The sequence below is a fragment of the Alexandromys fortis genome, unplaced genomic scaffold (assembly GCF_014885135.2).
Source record: "Alexandromys fortis isolate MF-2015 unplaced genomic scaffold, M_Fortis_MF-2015_v1.1 scaffold_189, whole genome shotgun sequence".
Lineage (NCBI taxonomy): Eukaryota > Metazoa > Chordata > Mammalia > Rodentia > Cricetidae > Alexandromys > Alexandromys fortis.
The window spans coordinates 1,376,416-1,393,840 of NW_026068081.1; the positions used below are offsets into that span (position 1 = coordinate 1,376,416).

Genomic DNA, 17,425 nt, shown 5'->3' on the forward strand with positions numbered 1-17,425 from the left:
GACCCACTCAGTACCTAGTAACTAAAAAAATAAAACAACTAATCTTTAAAATGGAGGTGAAGTCACCTTTAAAAATCTGTATTGCTGTCTTTTCTTGAAAACGCGAGGTCACAAATGGTATAGTGCCAGCTGAGGCAGCAGAGGTAAGGGTATGTAGGCTAAATGACCAGACCAGGCTATCTAATGAATGCAGGAGCATCCTTAGCTATGCAGTAAAACTCTACCACAATTGTTCTGGTTTTTCCCCCAGAAACTATAGCAGTTCTAAAGGAGTGTTCCCCTATGGTGGTTATTGACAACACAGCTGAGTATAAGTAGTCCTCGTTAGAACGGACATGAATTCTCTAGATAGTCACATTTCACACCATTCCCTATTGCCTCGCCAACACTGTAGGGGCCATTACCATGGCATTAGGGGCCATTTGTCATGGCATCTGTCCTAGTGTTTCTTATTCTAGCGAGGATGATAAAACATTCTTCCTGTCCATGGCTGGAAAAGTAGAACAAAGGTAAAATATAGATCATATAATTCAATAGATAATGTGAAAGAACCTTCTCACTCCCCACCCCAAGCAAAGAATGTTGTCATGTAAAATACAATTGTGTCTTTTGATAAAAACCAATCTGGTTTGTTTCCCTCATTTTAACCACTTGTTTATCCCTGTAAGCATCTAGTGGTTACCTGCATTTCTTGACTAATAACCCCTTGTGATGGAGGAAGGTCATTGGCTAATAAAGAAAATGCCTTGGCCCATTTGATAGGCCAGCCTTTAGGTAGGTGGGGTAAACAGAACAGAATGCTGGGAGGAAGAGGAAGTGAGCTCAGACTCGATAGCTCTCCTCTCTGGGGCAGACGTGATGAAGCTCCAACCCAGGATGGACATAGGCTAGAATCTTCCTGGTAAGAGCACCTCATGGTGCTACACACATTAATAGAAATGGGCCAAGCAGTGTTTATATGAATACAGTTTGTGTGTCATTATTTTGGGGCATAAGCTAGCCAAGGTGGGTGGCAGGGATGCAGCCCGAAGCTCCTTCTACACCCTTGTTCCTTCAAGACACACAATTCCAACCTCTACATCATCATACAGTCTTTTCCCTTCTGTGTCTCCTTGCCTTCTCCTGTGGACTTTAATGATGACACCAATTTCATCCAGATAATTCAGAACAAAACCCTTAAGCTATCTACACATGGACTTCACTATTTTGCCATGTAAACTGTCAGTTACCAGGGAACAGAGCACAGGCATATTGAGAATGAACATTATTCAGCATCCCATAATAAATAAATGGAAATATTAAGATTCAGAAAGTGTAGTGACCAAGGCCAGCTCACATTCTTAGCTCGTAACAGGTAGACAGAGGATGGGTCTTAGGGCCCCGAGCTTTCTGGCCACCATACAGCAAATCTCCTGAGAGTTAAGCTATTTATGTATTCCAAGGTAACAATCAACAAATCTTATGAGCATTAACATGGCTAAAAATGGTGAACAGGGTTCTTTTTGATTTGTTTACTTTATTTATTCAATCATTTAGAGAATTTCATAGCATAACCCCATGCCCAAGGCTCAGGCTATAACATGGAAGGGGGAATGAAGACTTTAAGAGGCAGAGGAGCAGGAGGACTGCTACAATATGGTGTCATTTTGGACATAATGAGGATATTTCACCCATGACCTCGCAATAATATGATTGCCTGACTAAGAGATGCAAAATATCACACCAGCCAAAACACTTTTTCCTTTTACATATAACATCTGTTTATTTTAGCATGGTTTTTCAACATTACTCTAATGGAGAGAATTTCAGAGCAAATCAAAATGTAAGTGTCAGCTTGTACCTGTGGCAACATCTGTATTCCTACTTACTCAGAAGATTGAGGCAGAAAGAGCATTTGAACCGACTTTAAAATCACTCTGGGTAACATCATGAGATCCCGTCTCAAGAAAAACAAGTGTGGATAGGAATGCCATAGAGAGAGTGGTTGTGGGCCAAACTAGAGTTCTCAAGGTGATCCAAAAGGATAGAAATGGATCCTATTAACAGAAATAGAAGGTCTTATTAAGAATTCTGCAAAGTATACAGGTAAAATACGGGTGTATAAATACCGAATTTAAGTGAATTCATTAAAATTACATAATTTCTTCTACTGGTATTTGTTAAATATCTGAGGAAATCATATATCAGCAGGAAGAAATTAGCGTATAAATGAATGGCTACAAAATATACTGTTATCCAATGAATCAACTTGCTATAATTAAGTTAGTGTGAAAACAGATGAATTTCTCTTAAGGGTGTTTAATGGAAGATCTTTTGAAGGCTGGAACTAGACTGAATGGACACATTATTTCTAAATAATTTCCATCATATGTAAGCATATATTTCTTACTTATAATACCTTAAATTCTATGCTTCCTGGCCTGGCTAAAAATGACTATAACGTTTCCGAACACATGGGCAGAATCTTGAAAATCTTCCTTGTCCATTTATCCTGGTTACAACATAGAAACCATAAGTTCTATTTACAATAAAGAGCCATGGCAAAGAAGCACTCAATCTTTTGGTCATGGTTAAATTCACACTAAATATAAAATTATTGATTATTGCCCAGACATAAGCTACAAAGAATAGCCTTAAAGATCAATGAATTTAAATGGTATCAACTACAGTGAACATCAAATCAGTCAATAAATTTATTACAATGCATCCCTAAATGGGAATTATCATCAGATTCAATACTTTATCTCCATAGGCAAATGTATCTGTATAAATATGCTGCATTCCTCTCTACAGAAATCCAGTTTATGTACCCAATTGATGACAAAAAATCTACAATGGAAATAAAAAATAATTCTTTGGAGAAATGATGGGGTCTCCAAAGAACAGAGGGAAAACAAATTTGATATCTTTGCACATAAGTTCAATTCCCACGCATGAGAATCTTGTTACTCGCCCAAGTTAATCAGCTACTACTTCTAGTCACTGGAGACACCAGGCTTTCTCTTGAGGACTTTGTGGTTGATCCTTGTTTCAAATCCAAGGAATATTCCCTTCAGTTAATTCAATCTCAACCTCCTATGGTCTCTGCAGCTTCCAGCATCTTTTTTAAAACAAACTTCCTTTCTCCTGCTGTGTAGGGAATGACCCCATCTTCTCTAAGGCTTCATTTTAAGTAAAAATGGGAGAAAGAAAACAATAGTTCATAGATTCATAGATTCATTGTGTGAATCAAAGATGTAATTTACACAAAGGACTTGACTGACTGATGGCCACAGAATAAGCAATTATAAAAATAAGAATGAAACCATTCCGGACATGGTGGCATACTCCTTTAACCTCAGCACCCAGGAGGCAAAGGCAGAAGAACCCCTGTGAGTTCGAGGCCAATCTGGTCTACAGAGTGAGTTCCAGGACAGCCAGGGGTGTTACACAGATAAACCTTGTCTTGAAAAACCAAAAAGCAAAACCAAAAAGAACCGAGGCAATAATAATGATCACTGGGAGTTTTGTTAACATATTGCTTCCCTCAACAGATGAGAACCACACAGATGCTGTGTTTCCATCAACTAGACACAATCAAACCTTTCTAATTCCAGCAATCTCTGCAAAGTCCTTTACTTGACAACCCTTTTCGCTCCATCTGCCCTAAACAAACTTTATAAAAGAGTGCCACTAATCTTTGTAGAGGATGAAATTAATATATGTAAAGTCCGTATTTATGCTGACACAAAAACCATGGGGATTTATAAATGAAAGACTACAAATTGTGATCCATCTGAGAATTTTCTAACACAGACTGTCCTCTGGCCCGTGGTAGTGTTGAAATTCTTCACTGCGAACAGTAGGAATAAAGTTAAGTGCCCAAAAGCAAGACAGGAGCCAGAAGTCGATTTCAATTGCTGCCTCGCATGAGCATGGATTGATCTTTTAGCCCAAACTTCCTCTTATAACAGAGGCTGAATGGAAGAGTCGGGAGAAGCTCTATAATTTGCTGCAAATCATAGAAAATGTTTGTAGCAGCTATTGAATTAGCACCCAGCCTTCCTGCCCCCCCCCAGGCTCTTTCTCCTTCACTGTGCAGCCCACCTGCTGTCCTTTGACTTAAGAAGACTCCACTCTGTTCATGACTGCAAATGCCTTGGTACATCTCCCCTAATTATTTTGATTAGGTGTTCACATTTAGCGTCTTTAAAAAAGCCAGAACCTCCTCCAAAAGGATACATTTGACTGGAGGCCTTATCTGTATTGGGATTCTAGCCTGGCCTGCTCTAAATCATGCTGCCTGCTGCCTCTACTATTTCTTCCTCTCTATGCTTCATCTAGACTTTTTCACCCACACAATATTTCATGCACAGTAATAACATGCTTTTCTCTCAGATACACACAATATAAGATGTGGCACTCAGTGAAGAAGGAAGACTAACTAACGTTAAAAGAATAACTACAAAGTCACGTCTCCATATTACAAATGAAATTTCATGTCTCCTCAGAAAAAAACCAAGCAAGGCTGACCCAGTCCACAGAAACATTCTTATCTGGGCAAACAGAGGGGCTAGAGAGATGAAACTCAGGAGTTTATTGCCCAGAACACACAGGAAAATTCCATAAGTCAATGATTGGTAGGGAATGACACAACTTGTTTTTTGAGCCTAAGGAACTGACACACTCTGACCTGGTGACCTTTGGACTAGTCTTTCCCCAGGTTCAGCTTCTACCAAATTTCTTCCATAGTCAACTTTCCTCACTGGATATCATTAGCAAAATACCTGAAAAACAGCAGGCAAATACTCTAGTTTAATTAACAAAGACTTCCTCCTGCTAATTAAAATCTGTTGCTTAAGCCCATTGATCACATGGGAATAAGGCATATAGTATCCACGTATCCCTAATTTAAAATAAAAAGAGAAATATCTTTGGCATCACTACCTTTAGTACTTGGTGGTTAGCAATACTAAGATTGAATGTTTCCTTTGTTGTCTTATTAATTTTCTCTGTTCCCATTTTTTAGTATGTACAATGGTGGCTTCACAACCTCCCTAATTCTGCGACCCTTTAATACAGTTCCTCATGCTTTGCTGACCCCACAGTCACACACTCATTTCCATTTTGATTTCCTAACTGCAGTTTCTCTACTGGTCTGATCATCATGTAAAGACCTGTGCTTTCTGATGGTCTTAGGCGACCCCTGTGAAAGGGATGTTCTCTCCCCCAAAGGGTTTGCGACACCCAGGTTGAGAAGCACTGCTCTAGGCCTTCCTTGAAGTCTTTGGAAATGTGGCTCTTTTATTAGGCAATCTACCTGGTTCATTTGGCTGCAGTTTCCAAGTCCCCTTTGGTGGGCTGGCTTCAGTTCTAACTTTCATACAAGTTCACAAACCTTTGCATTGCTCTTGAGATCTCTCCAACATGCGCCATCCAGTCATAAGCTTGGTCTTTGCATCTGGACCTAGCTGGTAGTTGAGTTCTTGAAGGTTTTGGCATGAGTCACTAGAAGCAGGGAGATTACAACCAAATCCATGCTCGGCCATGAACTTAAAAGTTACCACAGGTGTGGGGATGGGTGTGCGGCCCACAGGTTAAGAACCACCTTGCCTATTCTAACCATTGCATGTGTTTGGAGCTGCCAGAGTTTTAGCATTCTTTCCATCCAATCAGTACACACACAGACACATACACACACATACACGCACACACACAGAGAATGGGGGGAGGGAGGAAGGGAATACAGGCAGGAATAGTAGTAGCTAAGAGCACTTGACAGCAGCCACGCTTAGGTTCAATTCTTGGAAGTATCACTTACTTCCCAACTCTGCCGCCTTCAGCAAATCACTTCAGCTCCATGTATCCAAGATTCACTGTCTGTAAAATAAAAATAACAAGAAAGATTTACCAGTGATATCAGGAAGAATATATTTTATCTCATATCCCTGGTTCCTAGCTCAGAGTTCCTAAAGCTCTTAGTATTTCTTCAGTGGTAGGGGTGACTACTAGCTATAACAAGTCTCTTTTGATCCAACCTGAGTGTATGCTATTGAGCTAAAGATGCTAGAGGCCCTAGCTAACTTCCAGATGCTAGCTGATCATGTGAAGTACTCAGTGTGATTGTAGAATTGAGGTTTTCACTCCCACCCACAGATCTCTAGAGAAGAGATAAATGCTAGAAAATAAGTTATATAAAAATTCTGGCAAACAGAGACTTGGGGAGAGTCCAGGTTAGTGGATAAACATGTTGCCTAGAAGAAAATATATGTAATCTCTGTATCTATCTCCTGTGTCTTAGCCTGTGTGTTTCCTCCACTGGCTACAACTTTCTTGTGTAATATAACAATGCATAATCAAAAGAATAATGCATTCATGATGTCTGTGAACTTATCAAACTATCAAATCTGAGGAGAGTGATGGAAATTTCTATATTGATAATAAGCTGGCCATAAATTATGTCACCCAAGGAACCTATTTGAGGTTGAAAAAACCCTATACCCTGTGAAGTCAGGCTAACTCCAAGTAAATAGTATTAGAGTTGTGCTAAATTACGGGACACTTGCTACACAAAAATGAAGACATGAGTATAAATCAACAGCTCCCACATAAAAAACTGGGTGTGGTAGTGTCTTTGTAATCCCAGCCTTGGGGAAGCAGTACAAAAGAAGCCCTGGGTCTCCCTGGCCATTCTAGCCAATAAAGTAAGATCCAGATTCACTAAAAAACCTTGTCTTATAAAGGTGAAAAGTGAGAAAGATGCCTGCTATAGATGTCTGCTTTCCATCCACATGTACACACGTGGACAAGTCTACCCATCTGCCACATACTCACGGATATATCTGCACAAATACACAAACACATGACCAGAAAATACAGTACACAAAATGAAAGCAACAGATTCTCTCATTGATATGCTAGAAAGACTAAACAAAATGTGTGATATGTATACATGATACTAGTATTTGCAGGACTGGATGTGTTCGTCAGTTTTCCATCACTGTGATACATATCTGATAAAAATTAAGCTAAAAGGGCAGAGTTTATTTTGATTCACAATTTCAGACAGCTTTGTTCAAGATTAGCTGGATTCATAACTTTTAGTCGAGCGTAAAGTAGAATACTATGCCAAAGAAGGCATGAAACCGTATAGCTGCTCACCTCATGGCAGACTGGAGGTAGCTTAGCGCAAAGTGTGTCTTTCTATAGACTGGCCCCAGTGATCTACTTTCCCCAACTAGGAAGTAGTTAATGTTGAATTGGTGGGTCTTCAATTTTCCCATGCTCTCAATAATGCCAACAAATTTTTAAATACATTTATCACACCAGATGGCTCAGGAATCAATCACTTCCCAAAAGCCCATCAGCTAACAACCAAAGGCTTAACATATGAAACTTTGGGGGCCATTTCAGACTGAAGCTACACCGCCGAGTTTCTTCTCTAATTCTCCAATCTTAGCCGTTATCTTCTGCTTGGGTTCCCAATTAGCTTGGCTATGACCATTTAAGTCCCCATCTGTGATGGTTAATCTTGACTGTTGACTTGATGAGATTTAGAATCGTCACGAAAACATACCCCAAGGACATGTTCATGAAAGTATTTCCAGGAAGGTTTAACCAAACAAGGAAAAGCTACCCTCAATAGAGGCAGTCCAACCCCCTGAATTTGGGTCCCGGGCTGAATATAAAGGAAGAAGCCAGGTGAGCCTTTTATCTCTCCACTTTCCGACTCTGTTCACAAGATGACCAGTTGCTTTAGGCTATCGTTGTCTTCACTGTCCCACCACAATTCACCATCCCCTCCAACTGTAAGGTCAAATAAATCCTTTTCCTCCCTCAAGTGACTTTAGTTGGGTAGCTGATCACAGTAACTACTAGACCATCTCGCCCTACTCATTTGTTTGTGTTTCTTGAACTAAGTCATTCCTTTGTCCCTAGCTTCTAGAAGAAATCCTGCTAAAACATGACAGACATCCATATTCACCCAGCTATACCAAAGAATATTATTGTCCTGTGTCTCACTCAGTTTCTTCTGCACTCTGAGACCCACTCTAACAAAGGAAATCCTCTAAACAAGATCCCTACTGCATTCTAAGTGAAATGTACCACATGTCTTTGGATGCTAGGATTTGGATAGCAGGTCACCCTTCTTGAGTAAAAACCTTAACCCTGGGTATAGACCAGTCCTGACCCCCTCTCTTTGCCTCCTGTGTCCCTGCATGCCTGGCTGCTTATGACATAGAAGTTTGACTTAAAAGGTAGAACATGATATAAAAGTCACGGTGGTCTTTTGGTTTTCAGAGTAACCTATGCTTTGAGGGGTCTTAACAGTAAATACAGAAAGAATTTAAGACTGTACTACTTTTCTTGGGCTAACAATTTTTTCTATATGATTCACATATTACCAGAAATTTATGACCTCTTTTTGGGAATTGACACAGAAACGCTATCAAAAAAAATTAAATACCACAGTTTTAGCTAACACCCTTAGGGAAGAAGTGCATAGAAAGGACCATTGACCATTAAAATTCCCTTGCAACAAGAATCTAGTTGTCTGAGACCACCATGGCAGGAGGCAGAATGAATGGTACCTCTCTGCTGACTTTTNAAAAAAAAAAAAAAAAAAAAAAAAAAAAAAGATCCTAATCCAATTACCTTCAGCTCCCAAAGTCAAAATAAGACTTTCCTGGACAAAGATAGAACTGAATTCATTTGGACAAGTGGACTCTCTGTTAGATCCCAAACCAAACATTAAGCCATGATTTAAATGTACCACCATTCTTCATTTAACAGACGGTTCTAAGTGTACTGCATGTGAAGTGAAAAGGCTTTTCTTCCCTGGATTTTTCAACTGGCCCCTATAGTAAGCATCCCAGAGGAGTTTGCTGCCTAAAATAATCTCTGTGAGTTGTTTTGAAGACTACATAACCAACTAATTTTTTCACAAATCTGAATAACCGTATGTCCCTTTAAGAGAAAATGTGTAGTATAGATTACTGATTCCCAGCAATAATTAATTTTATAAATCCTACCAGAATCCAGCAATTTCTATATCATACTTACAATCAGCACACTATCATAAAAAAATCTCAAAAGATCTTGGCACTCAGGATCCCTCTCTATCCCATATTTAAAATGAACCTCCATCCCAGGACCAAAATCATGAAAAATGACCCAGCTGACTATGAAGATATTTTATTCCTACTTTCAAATGCACAGGTTCAATATCATATACCTGAAAAGGGTGTGTGTTCTAATCCAGTCTGTAAAATTCTGAACACACATGGAAAAGGTGTGATTCAAGATGGCATGTGAGCAGGAAACCATACACAAAAAAAATCTTGAACCTGAATCCTAATTGCACCCAGGAAGTGTCCTGCAGCCAAGAAAGAGGGGGCAGCAATCTGATTTACAGTTACTGAGGTGGGGGACCATGGGAAGGCACAAAATAAAGGGAGAGAGATTTCACCCTTTCTAGGCAGACAGCATCTTGTCCCATCTGCTTCCCTAGGCTTTTCTACAAGTTCTATATTTATACTCTTGACACTTCAGGAGCCATAGGCGTCCAAAAGCCCACAGTTCTTAACAACTATTCTGCCTCTTCCAGCCCAAGGCTCAAACACACCCTTCGGATTTCCTCATCTTTCTTGACAAACACAGGATTCAATTTACGAGACCATTTTGCCTACTTCAACTAGGAATTCATTTTGGATATTTGCATATGTGTTTGCCCCTTATTTATGGATAATTCATTCCTTCCATCAAAGATTTAACTTTCACTTAAAGCTACAAAGCGACAGAAGGAACATAAAACCACAAGCTAGCATTTGTGGGGAAACAAAATTCGATAATGCTGGTGTGAGGGAGGGGAGGGAGGGGGGAGGAGAACAAAGTAAAAGAGCTCAGTTACACGCCTTTCAATGGAGCATCGGACTGGAGCTGGAGATAAAATGGAAAGGGCCATGGGCAGTAAACAGTTAATGTATGACTTCAACTCTCCCTCTCAAATATCAACTGTCTCACTCAGGACTTTGTTGGGAGAACAGGGGTATACTTTGAGTGGGCTATAATTGGGGAGGGAGATTTTACCTTAGGCAGTGTATAATTAAGTGCCAAACTGAGTGGCAGTCTGTGCTCTGGAGATCAGAGGCAGAGAGGATCAGTGGGAGCTGAGCAACTGTGAAAGGTTTCCTGGAGCAAGCCAGGAAAGAGGCTGGCACTCTCAAGGACCTGTTTCCAACGACTCTTCATCAATCATCATGCCCACCCTTCCTGAAGCATGGCAAAAGTTCGTGTGTGTATGGGGGGGACCTGCTTCCCATTTATCCAAGGAATACATGAATATTTTCTCTCATAAAAACACACTGCAGCAAATTAAACACAATATAATCTGCATGCATGAAAAGTGCAAATGCTTGACATTTGGAGTCCACAGAAACACTGTTCTGTTATGCAATTTTGGGGACTGTAATTATATAACAGTCACAAGATGGAAGCCACCTTCCCTGAAATGCTGAAGCCCAGCATGTCTAGAGTTTGCTTAGAGCTACCGACTCTTGGAAGAAGGGCTATTCAGGAGTTCTGATGTATGAGTGCGATCAAAGGTAGGACCCTGCATGATGTATGTATCTGACCAATACCCTAGTTTTCACTCTAGCTGCTCTTGTTTCCCCCACAAATACTCATATTTATACTCACGTCGAACACAGCCCTCTAATGGATATTCCCAGAGGAACACTGCCAATATTAAGAGGCAAACTTTCACAGCATTTACTGTGTACTGTAAGCACTAGTGTGAAGTTAATAAATATATCAATCATTTAATCTTCATATGAAGTGACGGCTACTATGATTACCCATTTCAAAAGGATGAAACTGAGGCACAGAGGAGTAAAGAGCTTGCCTTGGGTTATATAGTCAGTACACGGCAAAGCTATAATTATAACCCAAGCTGTCAGGCTCCGAAGTCTTTGTTTTTAACAACTATGACACACTGCTTCATCTGCCAAGCAAGAGGCAAAAGAATCTTCTGAATCACTCACTTCAGCTCAGAAAGCATAAATACTATAGTCTGTTCTCAGAGCACAACCCAAGCTGCCATGTATATGTTGTGATTTGAAAAGAACTAGGCAGAGTCTCTCACATCCTACAAAATACCCAGAATTCCAAGTAATTTCTCTACGTATTAGAGTCTTTCTGAGTTTCAGGAATGCCAATGAAAAAGTAAATAGTACCAGCAAAGCATAACTTCTAAAATCATTATCAATATCCATAGTGTAGTTTTTAACAAAGAGTAAATTGAATTTGCATCCAGAAAAGGGGATCCTAGTTCTGTCTATCAACTGTTACCTATGTGACTTTGGAATTCTGTTTCATTACCCCGATAGGTGACTATGATAGCAATTTCTGCAATGCCCTCGTGGAACTGCTGTAGTTGGAGTGTGAGGAATACAAAAGAATCTTGTAGACTCTAAAAGACTGTGAAATTGTAAGGTATTATTATGATAAACTAAACATCTAGTAAGATTAGATAACTTAGTGGACCATCAGATAAACGTGAGCAGCCAGTTTAGGACGGATTCACAACTGATGGCTTGGGAACAAATGGCCTCCAAGTAGCTGTGTCTCTTTTAGAGTGGGTTGGAGCCACCTAAGAATCTCTCCTGCTTGTCCCTGTCCTACTTTTGCTTTTGTGTCTGTGACTGAATGCTATGAATGGGCATTTAAGACCCCAGGGTCCCAGGCTGGGCTTTAGTTCCTGGGTCCACTTTTGAGCTGTTTCTTCGCTTGTGTTGTTCCTGGCATCAGCCCCAAAAGCAGTCTGACAAACCTTCTTGGTGACTGGCTTACTGGACACGCTTATCCCTTCAGTTCCAACAGCGCCCTGGAGCCTTGCTTCCCTCCCTGGATCAACAAGTCTCTACAAAATGCAAGCTTTCTAAGTGGCACAGTGTTTCTGCAGAAGAAAAGCTGCTTTTATGGCCACAAGAGCAGGCAACTGTATGTGACAAGCAGAGCACACAGGCCCCAAGATGGAACGGATGAATACAGAAAATTAGGAGATAAGAAGGTAATTATCGCCTGCTTTATTCTTTTGCAGAAATGAGTACAATTATTGTAGAAGCAACCGTTGCCAGGGAACTCGCTCTACGCTACACGCTTGGCACAGGTCGATGTAAAACAACCTCCGTGGCTGTGCAAGATTTCCACTGCATTGGGAGGAAAGAAGACAATTGCAATAGTCTCTACAAAAGCCTAACTATACACCTAATGGAATAGCATTTTGTAAGGGCCTTTGTTTGCTTTCATCACCAGTTTGTCTGCTAAGGTGGCAAAAGCTGGAAACCCCTTAAATAAAACAGAACTGTGACATAGAAATCTGCATTTGCCAATATTATGATTGAAATATAAATTATGTGTTGTTAATATGGCTGAACAGTTACAGGCACTTGAGGCCAAGACTGATGACTGGATTGAAATCCCTGGGAACCACATGGAGGAAGGTGAGAACTAATTCACACAACTTGTCCTCTGACCCTCACACAGTCATCTTATTACACACACACACACACACACACACACACACACAAAGGAACTATAAAAAATAAAAAACATCCAACTGTGGCAGATTGCTTTCTCCTGATGTATTTTATTTATTTTAACTTTTTTGAGCTATAACTCATAGGCTGTGAAGTCTAAAAAATCAAAGTGAGTCATGATAAAATTTTATTTTTGTTTACATCCATGTAATTATCATCTAGACCAATATAAATATTCCAGCAGGTCAAAAAGCTCTCTTAATGCCACAGTATCAGGTTTAGTCTATTCCTTTTAGAGGTGGCTGAAGGTGCTTTGGTGGTGGTGCTAGAAAAAGAAAGCAGTCTCGCTCATAACCGGCAAGGACTCTACCGCTGAACTCTGTCCCCAAGCCAGAAAATAGAGGATTTGGTATTTTTGAAAACTGTATATGTTTTAAGCCCTGAGAGTTTATTCTTTTCTGGAGTGCTTCTGACCCTAATGCGGATCCTCTTTTAGTGTGCTTGAGCAGACAATCGCTTTGTCATCTTCAGTGTTTATAAGTGGCCTGTATTCAACCTGCCCTGCTACCTTTCCTTTTTCTGTAACAATTGGAACAGTATGTAGCTGTCATAAAAACACAGAGCGACAGAGTCAGAAGGGCACATGTAAGTCTCATAGCAATGATGGAACCCACTGACAAGGTGGTATTACTTTGTTAGATGGACAAGAAAAGTCTTAGCTTTGTTGAGCACCTATGCACTTTTAGGAAAGCTTCACTTTATCTTTTATTCTGCTAACAGCAGTCCTCACCAAAAGTTTTTTTTTTTAAATGACACCCTCATTCCTAATTTCACTTAAGGAATGAAAATCCATTGGAGGCTGGGCAGAGGTGGTACAGGTCTTTAATCCCAGAGGCAGGCAGATATCTGTGAGTTCAAGGCCAACCTGGTCTAAAAGAGCTATTTCCAGGAGAGGCTCCAAAGCTACAGAGAAACCCTGTCTCAAAAAAGAAAGAAAGGAAGAAAGAAAGAAAGAAAGAAAGAAAGAAAGAAAGAAAGAAAGAAAGAAAGAAAGACAGGCCATTGGAATGTAGGAGAAATGAGAGTATTAGTAAAGTTTCTGCACGTTCTAGCCATAGGTTGTGAGTCCTAGTCTTGCTTTAAAGGTTCACCCATCCCATAAGCTTCCTCCTTGCTTTACCTTTGGAGCTAATATGAGTATTTAGTAAAAACCAAAACACAATGGAAGCAATTATTAGGTAATGCTAACTATAATGAAGGTTGATATGGGATGTAATGAAAGGATTAGATCAAGAAAAGTCACTCAAGAAAGGCTTCCAAGGATACTGTGACCTAAAATAGAACAGCACAGGCAAAGTTGTGTATATGAAATGATATGCCATTACCAGGAAGTTCAGTGTTGCTACACAGCAGAACAGGATTGGTATTCAGGGAGATAAACACTGAAAAAAAGTAAAAGCCTGCTCATAAAAGACCTTGGATGCTCCATGAAGAAGGATAGATTTACACTACAGGCAAGGGAGAAGCAGCAAAAATTTTGAACTGAAGAATGACCCAAACATATTTATATTGAAAATTTACACTGTCGACAACATAGAGAACTAAAGAGAATGGAAAGGAGCTGATGGTCACCGCAACGATCCTGGTAGAGCTTGGTAAATACCTATGAGGCATTCAGGTAGAACTATTTGATGGTCAATTAAATCTGCCATCTTGGAGCACAGAAGGAGAAATTGGTGATGAAGGTTAGTTTGGGAGTTAAGTGCACAAAATGATGATTTTGACATTTCAGAAGACAGTGTAGGGCAGAGCCCATGATAAGCTTATAGCCTTAGGAAACAGTACTGAAGGTTCCAGATGAGGAAACGGAGCCAAAGAATGAGGTAAGAGGTAGACATAAACAACCGCTAGCCAAAGAAGGTACCGTTTTCAAGAAGAGGAGGCTAATGTTTCATATGCTCTAATGCACTGGCAAGATGAGAGTACTAGCCTCTGATTCAGTAATACAATCATTGCTAACCTTGGGAAACATATTGTCACTACACTGAAGAATGAAGAAAAGGCGAGGAGCCCGAGGCAAGCAGTTTAGAAACAGCTAAAGCAGGAAAAACAGAAATAAGGTGATTGGAGGAGGAGTCATGCTGATGAGAGGCAATATATGAAGAAAACCAGAAAATGCCGTTATCCTACTCCAAGTGTTGGAAAAGGAGCGGCACCAGGGATGAGCAATTAGTTAGAATAAGGTCCGAGGCCTACTTCACTCAGAGAGTTTTATGATTCTTGCTGACCAGGAATGGGGCTTCCAGTAGAATAAAAGTTTTCTCTGTTTACAGGAGCTTCTTAAACTGTGACAGTGAAGAAGAAAAGTAAAACCTAAACAATTCACTGCTCTTTTTCAGGACTAAATAGAAACGAATGTAAAGTAAGAATGTGACCAGAGCTATTTTTAAGCCGTTGGTTTTTATATATACAAGGGGGCCAAACAAAAATCATACAACATATGCTAAAGTAGAGTATAAGTTATTACTTCCTGTTGAATTTTCCCCTCTGGCATGTAGATCACATTTTAAAAGTCTTCATGATGGGAATAAAGCTCTGTTCTAGCATGTAGGAGACCATGGGTTCAGTCCCTAGAGTCAATTCATCACCCCGTGATATTAATTTATTGACAGATAAGCAGTAAGACAAAATGTTATGGGCCAACTCTAACAAAAATGTCCAAGTTTAGTGCAGTGCTGTTCAGAATAGCTAAGATATAGAATTAGTTTAAGTGTCCATTAATATAATAATGGAAAATAATGTGGTGCATCTATAAATAGGGTATTAGGCATCTACAAAGAAGAATAAAATTCTGTCATTTGTAGCAAAATAGATTGTCAAGTAAAATAAGGCAAGGATGAAAATACAAGTGTCACAAATTCTGTCTCCTGTGTGGAAAGCAAACGAACAGCAACCTAAAAGTCGACGAGTGGTTACTAGGGATGAGAAAGTGAAGGCAAGATTAGGAAAAGGGACACTCAACGCAATCAATCCATGTTGTGTGCGTGCATGGAAATACCATGCAGAAATCTCTCAATATGGACAATGTGATATATTAATAAAAACAAAGTTGTTTCAACAGAAAATTAAATAGGATCTGGAGTGATAGCTCAGAAGTTAAGAGCACTGGCTAACCTTCTAGAGTACCTGGGTTCAATTTCTAGCATCCACATGGTCGCGTACAGTGGTTTCGAACTCCAGGCTCAGGGAATCCAATAACACCTTCTTCTGGAACTCTGTGTATACAGGCATGCACATAATGTACAGACATACATGCTGACATACATGTGCTGGTTGGTCTCACATCAATTCGACACATGATAGAGTTATCAGACAAAAGGGAACCTCAGTTGAGAAAATGCCTCCATAAGATCTAGATGTAGGGCATTTTCTTAATTAGTGATTGATCAGGGAAGTCCCAGTTCATTGTGAGTGCCACCTCAGGGCTGAAGCTCCTGGGGTCTATAAGAAAGCAGGCTGAGCCGGGCGATGGTGGCGCAGGCCTTTAATCCCAGCACTCGGGAGACAGAGGCAGGCGGATCTCTGTGAGTTCGAGACCAGCCTGGTCTACAGAGCTAGTGCCAGGACAGGCTCCAAAGCCACAGAGAAACCCTGTCTTGAAACAAACAAACAAACAAACAAACAAACAAACAAACAAACAAAAAAGCAGGCTGAGCAAGCCATGGGGAGCAAGCCAGAAAGCAGCACCCTCCACGGCCTCTGCATCAGCTCCTGCCTCCAGGTTCCTGTCGTTTGAGTTCCTGTCCTGCCTTCCTTCCATGATGGACAATGACATAGAAGTGTAAGCTGAATGAACTCTTTCCTCCTGACTTGCTTTTAGTCATGGTGTTTCATCACAGAAACTGTAATCATAACTAAGACACAGGCAAAAATACCTATACCTACATGCATAAAAAGAAAAACACTCATCTTTTTAAAAGTAAAATAAATAAAACTAAAAGCTCAAATACTTTTTTTTGTTGTTTTGTTTTTTTGTTTTTCAAGACAGGGTTTCTCTGTAGCTTTGGTGCCCGTCCTGGAACTAGCTCTTGTAGACCAGGCTGGCCTTGAACTCTCAGAGATCCACCTGCCTCTGCCTCCTGAGTGCTGGGATTAAAGGCGTGTGCCACCACGCCTCAAATACTTTTGTTGGGTCAGCCAAGAAAGGCTTTTTTTTTTTTACCATATATTCTGAGTTACTTTTTTCTCTAGTCATTAAATGTTGACAAAAACCAATAAATCCACACTATCACTTGTTGCCATTTGTATTCTTGATGCTGCTAGTCTGACTGCAGCAAGATGGAATCTTAAAGCAGTCTTAATCTGCACTCCTTTAATGGCTAAGGCTATTGACTACCTCTTCAAGCATTTACAAGTCATTTGTATTCCTTCAAGAGCTAATTTTTAAGTTGAGGTGTTTATTTTGATGATTGTAGTTAATCTTTTTGGGGGGAGGTCAGGGTTTCTTTGTAGCTTTGGAGCCTGTCTTGGAACTAGCTGTTTGTAGACCAGGCTGGCCTCGAACTCACAGATACCCACGTGTCTCTGCCTCCTGAGTGCTGGGATTATTAAAGGCATGTACCACCACTGCCCGGCAATTGTAGTTAGTTATTCCTAGCTCTCTGTATATTAGAGACAGAATTCCTCATGTAATATGACCAGTTCTCTGCCACTGTGACTTCCCTTACACCATAGACTGACAGCTGAGACAGAATAATACCTTTCTTTCTGTAAAAAAAATAAAAAAGTGCACACATGGGTGTACATCGGATCATCTGTTGTCTGTCTGTCTCTATGACTAGCAACTTCAAAAGATCTACTATCATTTCCTAAATATTTATGTTTGTGTTGGGCATGGTAACATATGG

At 40.2% G+C, this 17,425-nt stretch overlaps 1 long non-coding RNA gene across 1 annotated transcript in view; it reads right to left on the reverse strand.

Annotated features, from left to right (window-relative positions):
• Positions 1-5,800: 5,800 nt before the first annotated feature.
• LOC126488458 (uncharacterized) overlaps positions 5,801-17,425 on the reverse strand; it is a 197,382-nt gene continuing 185,757 nt past the window's right edge. The window contains exon 3 of the long non-coding RNA XR_007588690.1: positions 5,801-5,859. This is a non-coding gene — a long non-coding RNA (uncharacterized lncRNA). The remainder of the gene's footprint in view (positions 5,860-17,425) is intronic.